At 50.2% G+C, this 24,560-nt stretch overlaps 1 long non-coding RNA gene across 3 annotated transcripts in view; it reads right to left on the bottom strand.

The window, feature by feature from the left end:
• The window catches only part of LOC132594106 (uncharacterized), a 171,917-nt gene that overhangs the window by 130,961 nt on the left and 16,396 nt on the right, over positions 1-24,560 (bottom strand). For 2 of the 3 annotated variants that reach the window (XR_011377027.1, XR_011377026.1), the window contains exon 1: positions 369-609. The exons of the other annotated variant lie outside the window; for it this stretch is intronic. This is a non-coding gene — a long non-coding RNA (uncharacterized lncRNA). Of the gene's footprint in view, positions 1-368; positions 610-24,560 lie in introns of those variants that run through there. 3 annotated transcript variants of the gene reach the window in all.

The raw sequence follows: 24,560 nt of genomic DNA, 5'->3' as shown, positions 1-24,560 counted from the left end.
GGAATGCATGGAAGAGTCCATGACAGCTACACTGAAATCAGCTGGGCTGAAGGGGTATGACATGAGACTAAAAAAAATTTTAAGCATCTGCAACAAAGTGTTTCTGACAGCAGGAATAGCATGTGCAAAAGCCCAAAGGTGAGAGGGAAGATGGTTAGAGTACCAAGGATTTGAGGGAAAAGGACTTGAGACAAAAGAGGTAATCTCTGGTTCAGGAACTCTCACAGGTTGTGTTAAGATTTTGAATTTTACCCTGAGAGAATCTGAACACCATTGTAGGGTTTTAAGCAGGGGAGTGAAATGATGATGAACTTGTTGTAGAGCTTTGTAGTAAAAGCCACAAATTGTTCCCCAATACCACCACTCACCTTCTTCCTCAGTGCCTCTGATTTGTCAACAGGCACATGACTCCAGCCCAAGTCTTTCTTGCATCTAGGTATGGCCATGTGACTCAGTTTTGGCCAATGCGATGTGAGTGGAAATGGTGGGTGCACTGTCTAGGAAGTGTCCTTAAATGGAGTGTCCTCCCCCCTGATGGCTGGACTGCAGATGTAATAGCTGGAGCTGGAGCAGCCTTCTTGGTCCACCAGGTGACAAGGTAAAAATGGCAGAGCACTGAAATAAAAAGGAGCTTCAGTGCCTGACAATGCCATGGAGCAGAGCCACCATGCAAACCACCTGAACTGCTCACCTACAGACTTTTCCATGTAATTTTGAGTCTCTGTTACTCACACTCCAACTTAATTCTAACTGATACAAGGCTATGGAGTGAACACAAACACATCAGTTAGAAAGTTATTGCAAGAATCCATACAAAGGGTAATGATAGCTTGGACTGGGGTAGTGGCAGTAGAAATGGAAAGAAGTGGATGAATTGGAGATATTTTGGAGGTTAAATCTATGGCTTGGTGTTTATGGGGGCATATGTGGGGTAAGAGGGAAGGAGCAATCTAGGTGATGCCCAGGTTATAGGCTTGAGCAAAGTGGGACCTAGACTGGGAATGACGACGAGGTGAGCAGATACTCTGTTCCTTTGTTCCTAAGTGGGGACTGAGATACCTGGTACCAGGCCCTCAAGGGCACCTGCTCCCACGAAGGAGACCTTGAATCAGCTTCCAAAACCAGCTCAAGACTCACCCTTTTGGTAAATCTTCTCAGATTATTCCTGCATCCCCACTCGCAACACCATTCAACTTGTTCCTTGTTCTTGACATACCCAACATCCATTCTCAGTATTTCATATGCAGCTCAGAGAATACCATTGAGTCTATGCTCTATGTACGATGGAGAGATGGCTTGGTTGGAACCAGAGTTAACTCAGGCACTTTGTTAGACACTGGGGATAGAAATAAAACTGAAGTCTCCATTCTCAAGTGGCTCACAGTAAAGACGGTAGATTAATAAAGCAAATGCTCTCAATTCCAGAGAATCCATCCAATGTCAGTATGTTCTGGGTGCACGATTTCCCCCAAAGAAAGTGGTTGTCCCTGCGTGAAGGGTTAGAGAAATTGTCACAGATGAGGGGGCATCTGGACCAGACTGTGACAACAAGATGAGGACAGACATTCCTGGCAAAGATACCTGCTATACAAAGACATCTGAGAATGAATCGGTGTCATAATTTCAGAGAATTGTTAGCAGTTGAGCATTCCTGGAGTGTAAAGTTTTCATGGTTTTTGGAAGAAGGAGGGATTGGGAACTCAAAATGCAGTCAGGACCCATGTCAGAGGGAACTCTGTGAGCCATGCTATGTGGTCTGGACTGTAGTTATGGGCAACAGAGGGAGTGGAAATAAAGAAATTTAGGCAGGAGAGCGCTGAGATATACAGCAAAGCAGTCATCATAATTACAAAAATTGCTAACACGTAATGAGTGCCTCCTATGTGTCAAGACTGGCGCTAAGCATCTTACCTAGATAACCTCATGTACTCGCCACCCAGTACAATGAGTATCATTAGCATCCCCATTTATACAGATGAGGAAACTGAGGTCTGCAGATTATGCAACTAACCCAAAGTTACACAGTTAATAAGTGGGAGAGCCAGGATTCCAACCAGAGAGGTCTGCCTCCAGAGCCCATGGCCTTCACCAAGATGCTAATGCTAACATCCCCTCTCACTGCTCATGCAATGAGATGTATAATGAGGTACATTTCATTGCAACTGTGCTTTAAGTCATTCCATGTATAGTGGTGGGGAGGAGGGAGAGGCGGGTGTTTGTACAAAAGGAGTTTTCAATAAATATCTCTGACCAAGGGAGAAATTGAGACATACACATGGAATTCTAGATGGCTAAAACTCAATGCACTTCAGAGAAAATCCAGTCTAATTCTTTCACATTCCCAGAGATGAAACTGAGGCTCAGAGAAGGGGGTCACACAGACAGTTGGTGGCAGGATCTGACGCTGATACTTTTCTTGCACTATCAGGGGAAATTAGCAGTGCCCTCGTAGTCTATTCCTTACCACTCTGCATAACACTATCTTTCTGGAGGTACTAGCAAACTGTACTCACTCCCTGGAAGTAAAAGAACAGCTTTGTTCTTTTTCTTTTTAAACAGCAGAGGTCCCAGAAACAAAGCCAGAATCAGCCCTGAGAAACTCGATGTGCACACTGCAAAGTCTGGGCCAGCAGGGAGTCAGTTGAAGGAAAAGCAAAACTTTCCCCAAAGCCATCATTATAGGGAGGACTTTTACCATGAAAGAAGAAAAGATTAACAGGTCAAATGAAGAGCTCCAAATATACCCAGCAAGCCCACTACTGGGCATATACCCTGAGAAAACAATAATTCAAAAAGACACATGCACCCCAATGTTCACTGCAGCACTATTTACAATAGCCAGGACATGGAAGCAACCTAAGTGTCCATCGACAGATGAATAGATAAAGAAGATGTGGCACATATATACAATGGAATATTACTCAGCCATAAAAAGAAACGAAATTGAGTTATTTGTAGTGAAGTGGATGGACCTAGAGTCTGTCATACAGAGTGAAGTACGTCAGAAAAAGAAAAACAAATACCGTATGCTAACGCATATACATGGAATCTAAAAAAAAAAAAAAAAAGGTACTGATGAACCTAGTGGCAGGACAGGAATAAAGACATAGACATAGAGAATGGACTTGAGGACACGGGGGAGAAGGAGGGGGAAGCTGGGGCGAAGTGAGAGTTGCATGGACATATATACACTACCAAATGTAAAATAGCTAGCCAGTGGGAAGCAGCAGCATAGCACAGGGAGATCAGCTCAGTGCTTTGCAACGACCTAGAGGCGGGGATAGGGAGGGTGGGAGGGCTCAAGAGGGAGGGGATATGGGGATATACGTATGCATATGGCTGATTCACTTTGTTGTACAACAGAAACTAACACAGTATTGTGAAGCAATTATACTCCAATAAAGATCTATTAAAAAAGAAAACATGAAATGTAATTAAAAAAAAAAAAAAGAAAGCGCTCCAGCCAAGTCCCCAAATCCCAGAGTGGGAGCAAGTGAGCCTGCTCTGGGCTCACTACCTTCCTCCATGGTCAAGGTCAAAGCCAAGCAGACAGGTGCCCAGGGTTATGGCAAACTGAGTCAGAATTCTGAGCCCAACCAAGTCATCGGTCCACCACACACACACACACACGTACACACACACAAACCCCATCCTCATCATCCCCCAGGATGCCTAGGATCTTTCTAGTGTCTCCAAAAGGAAACTAAGATGCAAGACATTTCGAATGATGCAAATGCCAGAAAGGGCATCAAAGTTTGGGGGATCTTTCTCCTTCCTTGACACACTGTGACTAAGTTCGTTAAATTTGTCCTCTATGCTCTGTCCCAAAAGGGGAGCTGGTGGTATGGTGTAGAGGAAAGAGCACTGGACTGGGAGACAGAAGGTTCTGGTCCTCTTAGCATCTGCTGTGTGAACTTGGGTTTCCTATTTACCCTTTCTGAGCCTCAGTTTGCTGACCTGAAAAAAACTGAAGGCTCTTTCAAGTTCTAGGATCTTATTAAATACAATGGGTCAGTCTCTTTTCTTCCCCCTCCCAACAAACCCCTATTCCCCCTGCCTTTGCTCTTGCTATTCCTCTTACCAAGAATGCCCTCCAAGATCCCCTCCATCAATTCAAATCAGAACCCAACTTTCTCCAAGAATCTTCTTCTAATTAATCCCACAACTCTGTGCTCCTTACTATGGAGCCCCTTAGCAAGTCTGTGCTATTTCTCAAATAAGTTGCCTTACAATCCTTCATGCACGAGTGGATTAGCTCTCCAGCTGGACAGCGAGCTCCTCCAGGGTAAGGACCCCAAACCTCAATTCTTCCCCCAAGGGTACTTGATAAATGTCAGGATCATGCTACTCTCTACCCCTCAACCACCTTCAGTTGGCTGAAGTTCAGGCTCCACATTGACTGCAGGCCAATGTCATTCATTTACTCAGCATGTATTTATTGAACACCTACTCTGTGCTGGGCACTGTGCTAGGTAGTGGAGATGCAACAGTGGACAAGACACAGCCCCTGACATCCCAGGTCCTTCACAATTGGTCCAGTCTCACCCTCCACCCTCCTCCAGCAAGGATGGTCCATTCCCTTGCTTTCTCCCTCTCTTTGACTTAACTTATGCTAAATCCTTTGCTGGTATTTGCTCCCTCTCCACTCCTCACCATCTTTATAACTCCTAGAGAATGGAGAAGAGAAAAAAAAGGAAGGAAGAGAGAGAAGAGGAAGCATAAGAGGAGAAAGGATTACCAGAAAATATAAATCCAGCCCAACCGTCTAGGGCTTAGAAAAACTCTGCCAAATTCCATCCTGTTGGTTGGGACCTAGAAACCTGCTGCCCAGTGAGCAGGCCAGGGTAGAGTCACCTAGTGAAGGACAAAGTCAGGCCACCTCTCATTCATCCCAGAGATTCCCTTACAGGCACCACTCACCCTCCATCCTGATTCATCCATTAGCCCCACAGGCTCCTGGGTCACCCCCTCGTGCCCATTGCTTCACTCGAGTGATACAGCTGAACCAGAATGCGCAGTTAAATGGCTGGAGGAGCCAGTGAGTACCAGACACACTAACCTGCCATCTCTGGTATTTTCCCTAATTGGATCAAGAACAAAACTCAATTTCCTTGCTTTTCCTCTGAATGCATGTTACAGATCAGTGCTCCTAGCAATTACACTCCAGCACCTGCTATGCAGGAGCACAGGGATGCCAGTGGGCAGCATCTGGAGGCCTAGAACCCCTCTTGCCTGGCATCCCTACCCTCTATGCCCACAACCCTCCCTGGCCCTGCATCCAGGACATGCACTCATGAGCCGGAAGAATGAAGGCTCAGTCTCCAGGGGACAGAGGGAAAACATCGGGCATCTCTTTTGTGGAACATTTACTTCCTCTGACTTGCCCCCAGGTGCTTGGGCTCTTGGAGGAGAAGATATTGTGCTGGGACATACAGACTCAAGTAGCTCTTGGCTGCTGGGGAGGAGCATACCGTCAGCATCCCCTACAAATTAACAACTTTCTCTCCCCAGACTCCCAGCCAAACTTCCCATAGTGCCAGTACACAGTGATGAGGGCATTGGATCTAAGTCCTTCCCCATCAGATTAGGAACTCCATATGGGGAAGAAGTTAACCACATGACCGTGAGCTCCCAAAGGACAGAGGCCAAGACTCCTCTTGTCTTCAGATCGGGGCTTCTGTGAGTGGAGACCTTTCATCCCTTTCCAGATTGGGGCACCTCCCCGAGACAGGGCTTTCCCTCCCTCATCAGACTGGGGACTGTGTCAAGGAAAGGTCTATTCTCTCTCACAGACTGGAGGCTCCCCCAGGACAGGGCTTACTAGATCCAGTTTATGTAACCTCCACTGTGTGCCAGGTGCTTTCCTGAACAAAGACTGAGACCTGGTCCCTGTGTGAGGAGTGGCCAATACAAAGGAGGAGGCATGGCTAAGGCCAGCAGCTAAGATTGGGGCCGTCTCTTCTGATCAAAACAACCACCTGAAGAAAGTAGGAAGAAATGGATGTACCCAGAACAGGGTGGTCAGTGTCTGCCCCTCTCTGCATAGGCTTTGAAGCAGAGCTGAGTCAGAATCCCAGCTTTGTTGTGTACGAGCTATGGCACTTGGGGCCAGTCCCATGACCTCAGTTTCGTAAACTGTAAAATAGAAATAACAAAGTCTACCTATAGGGATTTGGCGAGGCTCCTGCAGTATGACAGGTAAAGCCAGAATGTTGGGTGCTGGCTGGGGGAAGGGGGAGCCTTCACTAATATCTTACAGAAAAACCCGAACGAACTTTTTGGCCAACTGAATAACATGTGCCCATTTCCTTGATTTCAACAATCCCATCATGGACCATTTCCAACTACCAATGTGGCATCACTGAGAACAGAGTTGGGAAGAGATGTGCTGAACTGGCTTTCAGGAGCCAATTTGAGCTGGTTCTAGAACATCACCATTTAGAACATACTAGATGCTCATGAAATGGTGACCGCTCATTTGCTACCTGGTCAGGCTACACCTACACCATTTTTTTTTTCTTTCCTTTTCTTTTTTTTTTTTACAGTACGTGGGCCTCTCACTACCATGGCCTCTCCTGCTCCGGAGCATAGGCTCCAGACATGCAGGCCCAGAGGCCATAGCTCACGGGCCTAGCCACTCCACGGCATGTGGGATCTTCCTGGACCAGGGCATGAACCCTTGTCCCCTGCATCGGCAGGCAGACTCTCAACCACTGCGCCACCAGGGAAGCCCCCCTTTTCTTTTTTAATGTCTGAGTGTCACACTTAAGAGGGGCATGGGCAAGCTGAAGTATGTTTGTAGAGGGTGAGCTAAGGATGGTACGGTACGGACCAGCTAGTTCACCAAACCATTTCCCATCTCCTCTTGGACGCACAACCAGACTATATTTCCCAGCCTCTCTTGTGGTTAGGGGCAGTCATGTGACTGAGTTCTGGCCAACAGAGTGTGGACAAGAGTGATCTGCATCACCTCCAGACATGACCCACTCACTGGCTAAATGGAGAGAACTTGAAGGTCCTACAGGAGGGCAGAGCCCAAGAAGCAAGGAAACAGGGATGCAGAATTACTGCACTGAAGGCCACCTGCCGAATGCCTGCACTGAACAGTTAGTTACATGAGACAGAAGTCAACTCCTGTCATGTGAGGGAAGCCACTGACATTTGGACATGGTGGATCACAGCAGTTAGCCCATTCTGACTACCACAGGTGGACTCGCAACCCCACCATGGGAGGGACAGCTGAGGAACTGCTGCCCTGGAGAAGAAGAGGTCCAGCGGAGGACATTATACATTATCCTCAAATACTTTATGACTGTCAGAGGGCAGGGTTGTCCTGTATGACCCCAGAGAGCAGCTGTAGGACCAATGGGAGGAAAGTTACAGGGATCCAGATCCTGGCTCAACATGCAGGAAGATGTGGTCAGAGAGAGACCTTAGGAGGTAGTGAGCTCCAATCCCTGGGGGGGGTGCAAACAGGCAAGAATCCTACGGAAGCTACTTGAACTTCAGCTAGCGGCTTGACATCAGCTTCATACTCTGAAGCAGTCTTAAGACCTTGGAGTCTGTGACTGTTGATCTATCATTCCCCACTAAGATGCTACTTCCTCCATCAGTCCAGGATCTCCCAAAGGCCCAGGCTTGATTCCTGAGCAAGACAGAAAGCCCTCAGGGCAAAAGTTCTAATTCTCCTTCAGACCCCCCCCCTGCTCATCCAAGCCCCAGCAACCAACAAGGGCCCCATGACCAAATGTGGGGACGGGATTCCGTGTTTGGGGGAGATCGGTTACTAGGGAAAGCTACATTCCTGAGCGGGAGAGGGTGGAGAATGAACAGACAAGACTGAGCGGGGAGTGCAGGCAGAAGCAGGAGACTTATCTGGAAAGCAATTTGCGCTGGAGGAAAGGAGGGTTGGCTGTTCCCAAGCATCCAGCAAAGGCAGTAATCTTCATCTCTGTCTGCTTCGTCCAAGGAGGAAGGCTCAGAGGGAACCTCAGTAGCGTAACCTCGAGACAGAAGCTCTGGCTTGGCCCTCCAAAGGCTTCTTTTTTTTTTTTTTTTTTTTTTAATTTATTTTTGGCTGCGTTGCGTCTTCATTTCTGTGCGAGGGCTTTCTCTAGTTGCGGCAAGCGGGGGCCACTCTTCATCGCGGTGCGCGGGCGTCTCACTATCACGGCCTCTCTTGTTGCAGAGCACAGGCTTCAGACGCGCAGGCTCAGTAGTTGTGGCTGACGGGCCTAGTTGCTCCGCAGCATGTGGGATCTTCCCAGACCAGGGCTCGACCCCATGTTCCCTGTATTGGCAGGCAGACTCTCAACCACTGCGCCACCAGGGAAGCCCTCCAGAGGCTTCTTGACATGAGAGTCTGGACTGTGTTCTCCTTCAGCATCCACACACACACACCCCTTTCCACCTCTGCTCTGGCCTGCTATCTCCTCAAATATTTCCCAAAGCCAAGCTCCCAAAAGCACCCTGAGATTTCTGGGAAATCCGGAGGCTGGGCCCGGAGTGGCCAGGAAACAGGCAGAGAGAAAAGGCTTCGGGGTATTTTCCTGAAAGAGTCATTAAGATGTATTAAAGCCTGAGGTCGCCTCCTCCTGCCCACACCTGGCCCACCTCTGCCAGGGCCTCCCATCACCACGTGCTCCGCATTAGGGCCAAATTGAATTAGAATAATTAACTTTTGGTCACACTTTTAATTTGGTGCCAGAAATAAGAGAGCTAATGGAAATTAAACAAGGCTCTGACTCTGGAGACCAGCGTGGAAGCTGCACAGGGAGGCCCCAGGCTCTGGTGGGGAGGGGAACAAACAGCCAGAGGGAAAAGGCTGAGCCAGACGTATGCGGTGTGTGAACCTCAGCCTGTCCGTAGTGTTTATGCACGTGTTCGTGTTCTGTGCCAGTGTGCACTCACTGCCCATGGGAAGAGGCCTGTGTGTCACACAGGCAAACGTGTACTCATGTGTACGCGTACACAGGTATCTGGGGGTTTGCACACACGAATGGCTCTTTGTATGTGTGTGAATGCACACGTGCACACATTGCTTTAAATCTTAGGCAGGCAAAGCTGCCTGACTTTTATGGAATCCTAGCAGCTCTGACCTGAAAGGGGCCTTCATAAATGTCTTCAAATCCACCAACTGCTTGAGGCTCTTCTAGCACATTTTCCCCAGGAGAGTACACATCATCAGCCCACACTCCCTGACTGATGGGGTGCACACCACCACCGAAGGCGCCTGCAGAGCTCTTCCTGTAGGAAAATAATTCCTTCCTCCAACACTCACCTGTAGTCCTGGGTCTGCCTCCAGCGTCACACAGAACAAGGCCTATCCCTCTCCCTCAGCATCACCCGAAGGTGTGACTGTTGCCTTCTAAGGAATCTCTAGGTGAGGCATCTGGTTCTCCCCTAAGGTCTCCCTCCCCAAAATGTGCGGCTTATTTTTCTGATTAAAAAAGAGCCGTGCCATTATTTTTTTAAAAAGAGAGAGAGAGGGACTTCCCTGGCAGTCCAGTAGTTAGGACTCCGCACTTCCACTGCAGGGGGCACAGGTTTGTTCCATCCCTGGTCAAGGAACTAAGATCCCGCATGCCTCATGGCGCAGACAAAAAAAAAGAGAGAAAGACAGAGAGAAACCTCCCTAGATCCTCCTACAGGACTTCACACGACATAACATTTGCACATGGCACCGAACACTCAGTCACATGCCAGGGCATGAGGGAGACGAGCTGGGATACACTCCAGCCAGAGGGCCCTGGGCTCATCTGCTCCAGCCATGGTCAGACTTCACATGCAACAGAATCACCTGGTGGAATTCATTAAAATACCGATTCCCAGGCCCTTACTCAGAAGTTTTGATGCTAAAAGCCTACAGAGAGCACTGGTCCTCCTCACTTTTAACAAGCAGCCGGGTGACTCTGATGCAGCTGCCCATGAACAGTTATTTGAGAATATCGACGTCATCCAACCCCCTCATTTTACAGATAGACTGAGGCCCAGAGAGAGAGAGATGCTCAGAGTGAGGAGGAAACTAAGCCAATACTGGCGCCCTATTTTCCAACCCCTGGTGCTCATTCCTACCACCAGCCCAGGATGAATAAACACAGACTGCATCCCTCTCAGCCTGTTTCCCCCAAGGGAGCCCATCCCCACCACCACCACCCCCACCCCCGCCCACCACCACCACCACCACTAAGGGATATCCAGGTCTAGGAGAGAAGCATCCTTCTTCAAATCTGACACTTCCATCTGTTCCTACACTTATCCCTGGCCGGGGAGTCAGTAAGACAGAGGCATGTATCAGCAGCCTCATGTCTGCTAAATGAAGTATTTCCCAGCTCTGGAGGAGCTGAGATTCGTGCAGGCCACCGCTGCATTGGAGGGAATTCCCATCAGGGAGTGAGAAACAGATGAGGACCAAGGCCTCACTGAGGATGCCCAGGGGCGGGGGGAGATGAGCCAGGCGAGGGGAGGCCAGCCTGGAATTCACCAGAGTGAGAAGACAGCAGACACACAGGGCCTGGTAGCAGCCAGAGGCCTCACCTCCCACAGAATCCAGAGTTACCTTCCAGAGTCTGGCTACATCCTTCTGCCACACTGACCTGCCACGTCCACCCAGGGGCCTGAGGTCCTCTGGTCAAACCTAGCCCTACAAACATAAGGACCAGAGAGGACAAGTGAGGACATAAGATCACATAGCTTTTCACGGCAAAGTCCAATCTCCCAGCTCCTAGCCTGTGTCCTTTCTGCTGTTCCACTCTCATGCTTGCTGCAAGAAGCCAGCACCGACTGGAACTATCTCAAGTGGCTAGATAATGAAGAAACATAAATAATAAGGAGAACGTTACACCAGATCTTCTCCCAGCAAAGTGAAAGCAAAACCAAAGTGCCTGAGACCAAGCCAGGAAAAATTGTCTTTCACCACCATTGACCTTCCTCATTACCTACAACCATTGGTCTCCCTGCCCTGGTCTCCAAGACACACTCACTTTCTAGGATTAAGTGAGAGCAAGCAGATGCCTTCAAAACTCAGAGTGCCCTGGACACTTGAAAGCAGGAGACTAAAAAAGAAGAAAAGGGAGTTTGACTTCTTTCAAGCCTGCTCCCTGATTTCATTTGGCCTGAGGTCTTATTTGTCTTAAGCGATGGCACCACGGTCACATTCCATTTCCAAGACGGTTTTGAAGGTGAGATTCCCCAGTTCCCCAGGAGGCGGGGTTCATCCCCGAGTGCTTCGACATCACTCATGGCCACCATCACCTGCTGTCTCCACCAGCGATGGCACCACCAGGCCCCAGCAACACTCAGCCTCATCTCTCTGGATGTGACAGGTCTGCCAGGCCCCCAGGAGAGCTGGGAGCTGTGCGCCCCCGATGGAAGAGTGAGAGCAGAGGGAAACGAGGGAAGGGAACAGCCCAATCCCCTTGCCACGGCAGCGGAGAGGCAACAGGGGACAGACCCCAGGCTGGGCAAGTCCCTCCTTTTCTCCAGCTGCTGGGAAGGGTGTGAGCAAGGAGGGAAAAGAGGGGTCCTTGGTGCCAGGCCCCTGCGTGTGAGAAAGGGCTCGACGGGAGAGGGTCCAGCTGGGAGATGGGTGCTGGTGTTTCTGCCCAAGTCCAGGCCCCACTGTGTGCTTGGGAACATCTCACTTTCTCAGGACCCCATCTCCCTGGCTTTCTCCCCTGTCCTGCTTGTGAATGCAGAGGAGAAAGATAAGAAGGGAACAAAAGGTATCATCAAGGACATCTTACTGTCTCAAGTCAGGAGGACAGAGTCCAGGCCCTGCCCACAGCTCAATGCACACGTGCCCTTGGCAGGTCCATCTGTCCTTGGCCCCAGTCTTCCCCATCCTGCAGAAGCAGCCCATCCCTGACCCTTCCAACACCAGATGCCTCCCATCCACTTCTCCCTCCGTGGGCATCTCTCCCTCCTTCTCCCTTTCCTGTCTCTGCCCCAGGATGAGCACTGAAGGAAAAATCATGAATGCTATATAAATAAGGCATGTGATCAGGGATCAGGGGAGGCCCCCCGAGAAAGTAACTTGGTATCTGAGACCTGAAAGCTGAGTTGGGTTTGCCTACAAAAGAGGATTAGAGAGGAGTGTTCTGGGTAGAGGGACAGCCTGTACAAGGCTCCAAAGTAGAAAAAAGCTCGACTCACTCATTCAGGGACTAAAGAGAGCCTCCTCTAAAGAGAGGAATGAGGGCTTCCCTGGTGGCGCAGTGGTTGTGAGCCCGTCTGCCGATGCAGGGGACGTGGGTTCGTGCCCCGGTCCGGGAAGATCCCACATGCCGCAGAGCGGCTAGGCCCGTGAGCCATGGCCGCTGAGCCTGCACGTCCGGAGCCTGTGCTCCGCAACGGGAGAGGCCACAGCAGTGAGAGGCCCGCGTACCACAAAAAAAAAAAAGAGAGAGGAATGGAAGGAGCCAAGATACTTCAGAGGAATCAAGGGCCCTGGGGCTCCTCAGATGTGGGGAGGAGGGGGAGGCCCTCACGCAGCGTAGAGGTGGAGGTCACCTGTCCCCGTGACCCCCACACCTTCTGCTAAGTACAACATGCTCTGAGAGCAGGAACTGTGCCTTTTCATCTGGCACCTCGAGAAACCTCACTAATGCCGAAAACTGTCTCCCTGCGTTGGCTCCTGCCCTCTGCATACAAGGCTCGACCCAGCCATCAGAGCATCCTGTGAAAACTGAAGTCAGGTCCGGGCACTGCTCCACTCTAAACCCTCCAATGGCTCCATCTCACTTGGGACAAAAGCCAAAGTCGCAACAATGGTCTGCAAGGCCCTGCGTGCTCTGCTCCTCCCTGTCTCTCTGCCCTCATCGCCTACCACTCTCCCCTGCATCCTTTCTGCTCCAGCCACACTGGCCTGCTTGCTCTTCCTGACCCCTGCCAGGCCTGCTCCTGCCTCAGGGCCTTTGCACATGCACACTCCCCCCACTCTTTCAGATCTTTACTCAGATGTCCCCTGCCGGGTAAGGCCCTCCAGCCAACATCCATGAATTATACCACCAGCACCCCCAATCTCCCCTCATGCTTTATGTCTTCCTCCATAGCATGTACCATCATTAATAATGCTATCTTTTAAATTTATTTTGTTTTTGTCAACCCCTCTAAAATATAAATTCCTTGAGGACAGGGGTTGTTTTACTATTATTACTATTATTGGTTTTGTTCATTGCCATATTCCTTAATACCTACAAGAGTTGCCTGGTGCATACTGAATATTTGAAAAATGAATAAGAAAGAGGTGGGGAGGGAGTGGGGGAGGGAAGTTTCCACTCCTCAAAGTCCCTGAGGCACTGGACATCTCATCTCAGATAAAAGCGGGTGTTGAATCGTAGCTGGGATTGTAGGTAGATGTGAAGCACACAGTTCATTCTGAGCACTCCACGCTCAAAACTACCCACAGTGAGAGTTCAGACTCACAAAAGGGAAGAGGCAAGTTTCCAGCCATGGACACCCCTGCTGTGAAGGGCTGGCATGAGCTGTGAATTCACCATGATTCCAGTGCCCTCCACCTCCACCCCGGGCCGGGATCCAGAAGAGCTTCTGAACGCCCTCCTGGCTCCTAGGGTGAGCCTTCCCCAGACACTGCTGAGATCACCAGGGCAGCGAGCAAGCTCTTCAGTGAGGCCCATCTCGGTGACTGGAGGCCTGGGGAATCACTGATCCTCTGCTTTTCTACCTTGAAAATGTGAGTGACAATGGTCCCTGCGTGTCCTGCCTCACAGGGGTTTTGCACAGCTCAGGAGTGTGTGGAAAATGTAAACTTCCACACAATTTTTTCTGGTCCTTAAACTCTCCTCCACCCAAGCCGATTATTTCATGATTCACAGAATAAACACCACATCTTCCCTTTCACTCCCAAACCAGTTTAAAACTCTACATTTTGGGAATTCCCTGGTGGTCCAGTGGTTAGGACTCAGTGCTTTCACTGCTGAGAGCCTGGGTTCAATCCCTGGTTGGGGAACTAAGATCCCACAAGCGGGGCAGTGCGGCCAAAAACAAAACTTCTACATTTTGCAGAAAGAAAACTCATCTGTCTGGCCCCCCTGGTTTGCCTCATGTCTATCTTTGTGTCTCTTTTTCTTTTTTTTAACTCAATTCAATTTCTTTTTCTAACCCAGCCTCCCTATGTGTGAGTGTATGTGGTGTGTGCGTGCGTGTGTGGTGTGTGTGTCTCTGTCCATCCATGCTCTCCCTCTTCTCCATCTGTCACTTTGAATATCTCTGTTTCCCTCCTTCTCTGCCTCACCCTGTTCATCTCTCCGTGTCCCTCTGTCTCACACTCGCTTTCCATGTTTCCTTCTCTGTCTTCTCTTCAGACTCTGTTGTTTCTCCATCTGTCCTGTTGTCTGTCTCTGTATCTGAATGTGTTTCTCCCTGTATCCTACCATCTCTCCCTCTCTTTCTCTCACTTTCTCTTTCCGTCTCCCTCTGAATCTCTGCTCGTTCCCTCTCTCTCTCTCTCCTCCCTAATTGCTTCTTGTCTCTGTGAGGATTTATGTGACACACGGACAGCAGTGGCAGTGGCCAATCTGAAAGGCTGCTTGCAGGTGTAAGAACTTAATGGGGGCCCAGCCTCAGGAAAATGAGCTGCCATCCTCCTGAGGGCTCCTTTGCTCAGGGAAGCCTGGGCCATCTCCCTTATCCTGAAAAGAGAGAGGCAACTCTTTAGACAGCGCCCCTGTGCCCTCACTGTATTCAGGGACCTTTGCATCTCCTGCCTCCAAAGGAGTAAGTGTCACAATCAGCCTGCACTTTTTTTTTTTTTGCAGTACGCGGGCCTCTCACTGTTGTGGCCTCTCCTGTTGCGGAGCACAGGCTCCGGACGTGCAGGCTCAGTGGCCATGGCTCACGGGCCTAGCCGCTCTGCGGCATGTGGGATCTTCCTGGACCGGGGCACGAACCCGTGTCCCCTGCATCAGCAGGCGGACTCTCAACCACTGCGCCACCAGGGAAGCCCCAGCCTCCGCTTTTAAGTAACACAGTGGAGACAGCACTGGACCAGAATCAGGACACCTGGGTCTCACCTGACTTTGGTGGAGGCCTTGGACAGATCATGGCCCCTCTCTGAGTCTGTTTTCCCATCTGGAAAATGGCCACAATAGTCTAAGACTCCTGGAGCATTCTGCTGTAGGGGAATCAAGTGACCCCACACCATACCACATTCTGATGACAGCAGGGCTGTGGTCAGGGCTTTAACAGAGGAGGTGTTGCGACTGACAGAAACCCATAGCAGAGGTGCCAAGAGAGTGACTCAATGACCTGGGGGTGGAGAGTGGGCTCTGGAGCAGAGGCAACAGGGAAAGCCTTCTCCCATGTCCACCTGCCCTGCAGCTGGTGCCTGGCATCCCTCCCCGGGATATAGTTAATTTCCCCCACACTCTTGGCCATTGCCCACCTGGCACCCAGCAGATCAGGTTTGGCTGCAGCAGCCAAGAGCCAGAGAGAAAGTAGGAGAGAGGTGGGTGAGAGCAGGAGCACCTGATTCCCAGAGTTGGTGGGAGAGAAGGAAAGTAAAAAGGCAGGCGGAAGAAATAAACACTTACTGCGCATCTGGTCTATAACCTGCTTGGTGCAAAATGCAGGATCTGAGCCTTGCTCAGAGCAGTTAAGTCACCTGGCTGGGGTTGCCCAGCTCATAAATGACCACACATGAGTAGGAAAGCACATCCTAAAGCCTGTGCTTTTCCTATACCAATGAGGACTTTTAGAGGAGGAGAGAAGAAACTCAGATAAGGAGAGGAACCTTGAAGACACGTTTTTTCCTACCGTACATTTCCCCAGCGGTCATCCTTATTGGTGGAAAAAAAGGTTAGGGGAGGTGGGTTTGCTTGGTCTGCAAAAGAGAATCTGGGAAGTATTTTCAGAGAAGCACTCAATTTCTATTTTCAGGTACTTGAAGGGCTTACATCAGGAAGGCAAAAAGATGTGATCTATTTCCACAAAATCGAGACCATGGACCCAACCTGCAACAAGAGAGACGTGGAACAGACTGAAGGAAGGACCTCCTACCCATCAGAGCACTGGTACAGGCTTGAGTTCATTGTTGTAAGTTACATCAATAAAGGAGGGGCTCCCTCCCTGAAATGTGTCGGAAGGATGCTAACGTGCAAGGACACAGAAAAATCCTCTGTGCCAGATAACCTGTTAGCGGCTCCTACAACTCTTGGGGTCAGAGGCATAGGTAAAGACACCACCAGGCACATTCAGACACACACATACAGTTCTTGGAGGCTTGAACACGGCCTTTTCCCAGATGAGGCTCTGCAGCCCACCTGCAGCCCTCACCCTCAACTTCCTCTGCATGGTGGCACCACAAGGACAGGGTTCCTCCAGCGGGCTGATGGGCACTGGTGCCCCTGCAGACAGGCAGGACGCCAGAGCCGACACTGCTATCTCCTCATCGCTCCAGGCAGCCACGTCTGAGCCCTCTCCCTTTCAGGAAGCCAAGCCAGGAAATTAACAGGGAGCCCAGACGCCTCCAGATACCTGCCCGGAAATTCAAACCTGGAGCAGGCGGGGGCTGGCTTAGGAGAGCAGAGTGTAATGGGAGGGGCTCTTTGCAGAGGACAGTGGGTACATGCAGTGGGTGTGCACCAGCCCTTTTTAAAGGGGGGCTGCTGTCACAGATCACCAACATGGGCTCCCTGGGGATGAGACCAGGAGGGACACAGCCAGCTTGTTCTGGGGAGCATGCTTCACCCAACAGCAGGAGGCCTCAGAGCAGGAGAGCCCTGGCAGCAACTTGGTGATTTATTCTGCAGCTGCCTCCACCTAAAATCCCCTAGGGGATGCAGACAGAGGGGACAGAAATGACGACGAGGTTTCTCCTTAGAGTCAGGAGCTGAAAAGAGGCCGCACTGATTCTGAAGCAAACACAGGTATCACAGCCAGGCAAACCTGGGCTCAAACCCACACTTTGTCGCTTACAGGTTCTGTGACCTTGTGTTTCAGTTGCCTCATCAATGAACTGGGCATAACAATAGCAAGGCAAGCCAACTGTTCTAAAAAATAATCCCCCAAATCTCAGGTGGTTTAAAGATATATTTACTTCCAGTCTAATTCCTTGGGGGCAAGGAGAGCTGTGCTCCATACAGCCATTCAGGAACCCAGGCTCTTCTTTTCAGAGTATCCCAGGGCCTCAGGACTCTCGAGACCAGGGTTTCTCAATCTTAGCACCATTGACCTTTGGGATGGCTAATTCTTTGTTGCAGGGGTTGTGACAACCAAAAATGTCTCTGAATATTGCCAAATGTCCCCAGGGAGAGGGGGAACAAAATTACTCCGCCTGAGAGCCACTGCTTTACACGCCGCCCCCACCCCGACACCCTCACACCAGCTAACCAGCAGAAGAGGAAAAAGAGAATACATGGAGCCTCACAAAGGGAGTTTGAGGGGCCAGCCTGGAAGAGGCATCATGCATTACATCGCTCACACTCCACTGGGCAGATTGAGGTTACCTGGCCCCACTGCAGGGCAGGCTGTGTGTCCAGGAGGGAAAGGAAACAGGGTCTTGGGAGCCTGTAGTCTTGTCTCTGACACACCACCTCTTGGGGCTGTTGGGATGATTTGATGAGCTGAGAATTTTATGTAAATAAAATGCATGGCATATGGTAGGCTCTCAACAAATACTAATGACTAATATTCTTGGAGGGTTTGCATGAGCTCCATGCCATGAGAATGCATTAGCTCGTTGGATCCCCATTTGCTGATGAGGAAACAGAGGTGCAGGGAGGGCAAGTAACTCCTGCAAGGTCACAGAGTTGGTGGCTCTGAGATGCTGGCTCCAGCACCCACCTCTTGACCCATATGCTGTACTCTACTAAGTATCAGTCTCCTGCCCCAGGTCCCCTCATCCTGCTGTTACATGCAGTACAGTCACTCAACAAATCACAGATTCACAAAACACTTTCTCTGCACAAGGAAGGAAACAAGGGCCCCAGGAAGTGAATGCCCAGGGTCACTCAGCTAGAAAGTGGCAGAGCCAGAACTAGAACCCAGGGCCACTGGCTGCAGAGGCAGCACCCTCTCTGGGGAGGAGGCCACTTCTATCCTCGTGCCATGGTTTAGAGATACTGGCAGAAACCTCTGCCCAGGACAGACCCTGCTCTGGGTCTGCCACTAATTTGCTGGGTGGCCCTTAGCAATCTCTTTTGTGATGGTTAATTTTCTGTGTCAGCTTGACTAAGCCACGTGGTGCCCAGATATTTAGTTAAACATCATTCTGGGTGTGTCTCTGAGGGTGTTTCTGGAAGAGATTAAGAATTAAATTGATAGACTGCCCTCCCCAATGTTGTAGGGCCTCATGCAATCTGTTGGAGGCCTGAATAGAACAAAAAGGTAAGGGAGAATTTGCTCTCGCTCTCTCTCTCTGCCTGACTGTTGAGCTGGAACACTGGTCTGGAATTCACACCGTCAACTCTTCTGGGTCTCCAGTTTGCCACCAGCAGATCTTGGATTTCTCAGCCTCTGTAACTGTGGGAGCCAATTCCTTATAACAGGAGATAGACAGATAGATAGATAGATAAATAGATAGATAGATAGATAGATAGATAGATAGATAGATAGATAGATAGATTTCTCAGCACTATTCATTCCTCACTTGTTCCCATCTGTGGTCCCGGTACTGTGAGGGGTCAGCTATCCTGTGGGAAAGGTGAGGGTATAGCCTCTACCTTGCACAGGGCCCCATCCACACATCCAGGAAGAAGCAGAGCCAGGGCTCAAACCCAGTCATGTCTAGGGCCAGACTTAGGGCTTCTCAGGGCTCTCCCATTGCAGTATTCTAGAATTCTGCCATTCTGTGGCCCTAAGCCACTCCCAGCCAAGATCACCAACACTTGGTCCTCAGCCCAGGGAAAGGCTCTGGGGAGAGAGACAAACTTTGGGCACATGAGGGAAAAGATATGGCCCTTGCTCTCAAGTGGGAGTACCCTCAAATCCTCTCTCTCCCTCATCCCCACAGCCAATCAGAGACCAAGCAGTACGGCCCAAGTCAGTTTGGAAGGATTCAGAGGTGAGTTGAAGTCATCCTCCAGTGAGGCAGCAGGACCAGGCCTGGCCCTAGTACTGAGTGCTGGCCATGCATCCCTGGCCATTCTCAGGATCAAGATCGATGTTTACAACTATCACCCACATTCAGCCTGACATTCCTGCCTCAGGTCTGAGCCTCTCCTGGACCACTCCCTCTCCTTCCACATCTAGTTATCCCTAACTGAGTTGATGTTACAGCTTAAATGGCTCTGCATCCAACTCCCCCACTTCATCCTCACTGAGACACCCCTTAGGTCAGGCCCCCTTCATCTTTTTCTGTAGTGGCCTTCTCATTGGTCCCAGCCTCCACTTTTATCCCTCCAACCCATCCTCCACAATGCTGCCAGGATGATCTTTCTGACAAAACTGGCCATGTCACTCCCCTGCTTGAAACCCTCCATGGCTCCCTGATACCCTCAGGACAAAATCTGGACTTCTCAGTTGGGCCCACAAGATGCTGCTTTGGATCCTGTCACCCTGCCACTCTTCCAACGTAACTTCAGTCATGCTCTTCCTTGCCCTCAATGCTACAAAAGCACCAAATTACGCATGGTTCCCCTGAACACGTCATGGTTTCAAGCCTTCTTTGACTTTGCCTAAGCTGTTTCCTCTACCTGAATTGTGTCCCCTAGGTGGTACATAGCAAACCCTTATTCATCCTTCAAAATCCTGCTCAGATATCACCCTTCACCCTGAAGCCTTTCCTTACCACCTCCTCCCCACAGCAGCACTAATTATAATAATACTTAACGTTGATTTGGTGCTTACAGGCATTGTCCTAGACCCACTACATGTCTCATTTAATTTAATTATCCAATGCTATGAGTAGAGTGACAGTTTTAAAACTGTCCCCTCACCTTAAACCTAGGTAGGTTGTGACTGCCTCAACTAATAGAATGCAGCAGCAGTGATGTGATGTGCCTTCCCAGGTAGGTTATAAAAGACCATGCAGCTTCCACCTTGGTCTCTTGCTTTCCAGACATTTCCTCTCTCAAGATGCTCCCTCTCCAAACCCACCAGGCCCTGAGAAGTCCAAGCCTCATGCACAGGCCGCTAGTGGCTCTGCTCGTATTGTCCAAGCTGAGCCTTGGAGTCACATGTGAGTGACAGATGATTCCAGCCCCACCCACTTTCATCATCCCTAGACATTCAAGTCTTCCAGCCGAGGCACCAGATTGTGGAGCAGAGACAGGCCGTCCCCACTGTGCCCTGTCCAAATTCCTGACCACGGAACCTGTCGACACATAATACGATGGTGGTTGTTTCATGACACTGAGTTTGGGGAGTTTGTTATACAGCAATAATAGTCACAATTCTGTTATGGTCCACCCCATTTTACAGATGGGAAAACTGAGGCAATGAGAGGGTAAGTAAATTACACAAGGTCCTAAAGCTAGGAGGGAGTTGAGTCAAGATGGAAACTCAGGCCATCAAGTTCCAGAATTGGAACTTATCTGCTTTTCTCTCAGCCAATTCCACATGATGGTGTAATTGACCACTTATATGTCTGCCTCTGCCTTCAGACTGAGCTACTTGAGGGCAGGGAGGCATCTTACTCCTGTCTCTATTCCCAGCACTAGCTCAGTTCCTGGCATAGAGCCGATGCTGAGGACAGTTTGCTGCACTGGCCTGAGTGCCACAGGGAAGCCACTGCAGCAGGGTAGGGTGGGGTTTGGGTCACTGGAGCTGAGCCTGTCTGTGCCGTGGTCTCCCCTCTGGTTTCCTCCAATGCTGCCCTGCTGATCCCCAGGCCTTCACCCCACCCAAGGCTTTGACTCATTATCTATTTAAATTGATGATTTTCTGCCCAGTCTTCTCCCTGTGCCCCCGTGGCCCAGCTGACAGCTTCATTAAAAACGGTTGTGGGGCTTCCCTGGTGGCGCAGTGGTTGAGAGTCCGCCTGCTGTTGCAGGGGACCCAGGTTCATGCCCCGGTCTGGGAAGATCCCACATGCCGCGGAGCGGCTGGGCCCGTGAGCCATGGCCGCTGAGCCTGCGCGTCCGGAGCCTGTGCTCCACAAAAAAAAAAACGGTTGTGGTTGGCGCCTCTCAGTCCAGCAGAGCCCACAGGCGTGCGTCATCATGGACCTCACAGCCCCGGCCACCTCCCCACTTCTGCCACCAACGACACGTGGGACAGCCCGGCTTAGAGTCAAGGGTTTGAATCTCCACTAGTTACGCCCAGGGACCCCTCCCCTCTGGGTCAGGGGACAAGGGGCAACCTCCTAAGTCTAAGGCCCCCAAAGAGATGGGTCCATGGTCAACAGCTTCCCCACAAAGAAGACGAAGACCGGGACCAAAGTCAGTGGAGATAGCTGAGTGCAGACCCTGGCTCCGTGCTGGGGCAACACTGGCTTTGGGGAAGCCACCCTCCTGACCTGCCTTCCAGCTGCAAGAGGAAAACCTCAGAGTGACTCCTCAGGAGTAGGAGAACTTTCAGGCACTGCACAAGCCTCCTGGGGGCTGCTTTTTATAGAAGGGGTCTTTGCCTTCAGCGCCACTGACCCCTGCTCTCCCACTGGGTGACCTCAGGCAGGCCACTCAACTTGCCCTTCCTCAAAGGCTCAAACAAGAGGCTGGATACCCTTCATCTGAGTGAGAAAACAGGCACAGGCCAGGGCCAGCTCAGGTGATGAAAAGATGAAATAATAATAATAATAGCTAAATTTTATTAACATTTTTCTATATCTCAGACACTCTTCTATGTGCTTTCCCTGCATGAATTTATTCATTCATCCCAACAACTCTAGTGGGTAGGCACTGTTGTGACCCCATTATGCAAATGAGGAGACTGAGGCACAGAGGGGTCAGGTTACTTGGCCAAGGTCTCACATGCAGCTAGCAGGTAGAGGAGAGAGGAGACACAGTCAAGCAGACCAGATCCAGAGTCCTGACCACTCATCCCTCTCGCTGTGCTAAGCCAGTGTGAAGTGCTTAGCACAGCGTGGCACACACAGTAGGTGACGAAGGACCCTTAGGCCAAGGAGAGGGGCACACACGGGCCCCAGAGGCCACAGGGAGGGACTGCCACCCCCATCCAGAGCAGTGGAGACAGACTGTCCCCACCTGCTTGTAGTTTAGCCGTGAAGATGAGGAAGGCGAGGAGGCCAGTCTCCAGCTTGCCTTGTCCTTTTGTCCTTCTGCTGGCATGAGAAAGGGATCCAAGAGTTATTTACTGCAGAGTTTGCATTACGATGTTCTCACCCTTACTGTACATCCTTTAAAGGTGGAATAAAAATATCTAAAGGGGAAAAAAAAGCCTTTTTATTCAGCATCGTAAAAGTCATTGGCAGAGCTTCCTCTGGAAGGGGAAAAAACAGCATAAAATTCTGCAGTGACATTGTTCTGGGAGAACCTTCACAGTCAGCCTGAGTCTGGAGGGTGTGCCTAGGGGTTAGACTGCTAACGGGGACCCTGCACATGGCTTTGGGCTCCACCAGGTGGGCCTGCTGCTGCATCCCCAGAGTCTACAACTAGATTAGCAGAGTGGGAGCTTAACGAATGCTGGTTAAATTCAAGAGTGAATACATGAATGAGTACTGGAGTGAACACTTCCCCAGAGTTTGCCCAACTGTCCCCAGTGGGAGGGCCAGCAGTGGACCGGAGCATCATGGTGCCCAGCACCTTGAGACTGACTTCCCAGCAAATCACCAGATAGGTCACACTTTCTCACATCCACCTCACACTCTGTCCTTCTGCCGTAAGGGGGTTTAACGCAGGCTTCCTGCCTCAATTTGTCTGCTCAACATCAATTGCTCATGCCCTCCACTTCCCGCCTTGAACTCTAAGGGGCCTCCTCCTCCTCTTGCTGGGGACTGTGCCTTGCTCAGTGCCCTTCTAGGCTCTCTGCACAGGGTATCTAGGCGCCTGTGTCTTTGTTTCCCTCAAGAGGAAGTGTATTCCTCAGAACAGTGGACCTGTTAGGAAATGCTCAGTAAGTGTGTCTCAGGTGAATGAGTGAATGAATGAATGAGTGAGTAAATGAATGACTGACATTTGCATGATCCTTGACACTTTACAAAGTATTTCCCCATATAGCGCTCCAAGAACTCTCACCACCCCTTCCTCAAATGTGGTATCCAGCTTTGACATCATGAACTCATTTTACAGATAAGAAAGCAGAGACACAGAGAAAGCAAGAGAGTTGCCTAAGATGCAATGAGTATGGGTGTCCTTGAATCCAGTTCTACATCCTTTGCTTTTCCACTGTACCAAGTTGCAATTCACAAACTGTCACTCTTGTCCAACACACCTACAAATGCATGCACACACACAGACACAGATGGATACAAACTACACATATGCACACAGATGTGTGCTCACACGCCTGGATGCATGCATGCACATACACAGATGCATCCAAGTACATACATGCATGCGCATGCACACACACACACACACACACACACAGACATTCATGGCAACGAGCAGAAACGATAGGCCTGAAAAGAAAAACAGGAGTTGAGGAGAGAGGGGAGAAGTCCCAGAGGCCTCCTTCAGTGCCTCCCACCACCATCAGGCTTTGCCTTTGATTTTCAACTTTTAATTTTCACATCATCAGTTACTACATCAAAGCAATTTTACTGCAGGTGCGTTGGACCCAAGCTGTTTCTAGCAGCCCTGATTCCAAATTCCTCTTCCCGCTGGGCCCATGTTGCCAATGGCATTTCACTTCTCATTAAATTCCACGTGGGGAGCATGAGGAAGCAGGGGCGATGGCCGTGAAAGCACCTCTCACCTCTGTTTCCAACACTTGTTCACTTCTGTTTAAACGTTGCTTAAGGAATTATGTTTGGGGTTCTGGTTAAACGTGACGGAAAAAACCTCCTTCGCTGCCTAGTCCACTGGGCTCTTGTGGAGATAAAATGAGAGGACGGATGTGGATGGGCTGTGTAAACTCTGAAATGCTGTGCATACACGATGAAGTCACCCTGCACCTCCCTTCCTCCCAACACAGCACTGAAATGACTAAGGGCTTTTGTTACGACTTAAACAAGACAAGAGAAAAGGAGAGAAGGCAACAAAATTTGCAATGCTGAGGAGCCGATGGGTGAGTAGTGACTGACTCCCCAGGCCAGAGAAGGCTGAAACCTGAGTGAGCAGGACCTGGCTGCCCCCTAGTGCAGAGGCCCAGAAAGTCTCCAGTACTGGGGATACCAGCTGTTTCTGAAAGTGGGGCTCAAAGTCAGGCTAAAAATGGAAGCACTGACTGAATGCTGCATATGAAATAGTCAGAACCTCCAGATATAACCCTCACTCCCCAGCACAAGAGAGAAGAGCAGTGGATCTGGACAGCTACAAATTCCAGAACACAAGGCCTCACCACGGGCAAGATGCTGATGGAAAACAGAGGTATTAAGTAAAGGTCTACACACCTCCTACTCCCACTCAATTTCCTGAACTTTGGCAGCCCAGCTTCTACCACCCAGGCTGGAGCTCAGAGGATTCCTCTCTGATGGAACAGTACAGCCCAAGAACAGACTGAGAGCTAGGTGTCCCCCAGACACCCTCCATGGTTTTGCC

Source organism: Globicephala melas, chromosome 20 (genome assembly GCF_963455315.2).
Source record: "Globicephala melas chromosome 20, mGloMel1.2, whole genome shotgun sequence".
Classification (NCBI taxonomy): Eukaryota; Metazoa; Chordata; class Mammalia; order Artiodactyla; family Delphinidae; genus Globicephala; species Globicephala melas.
Note: the sequence above shows the minus strand (reverse complement) of the source record. Positions and strands in the feature narration are given on the sequence as shown.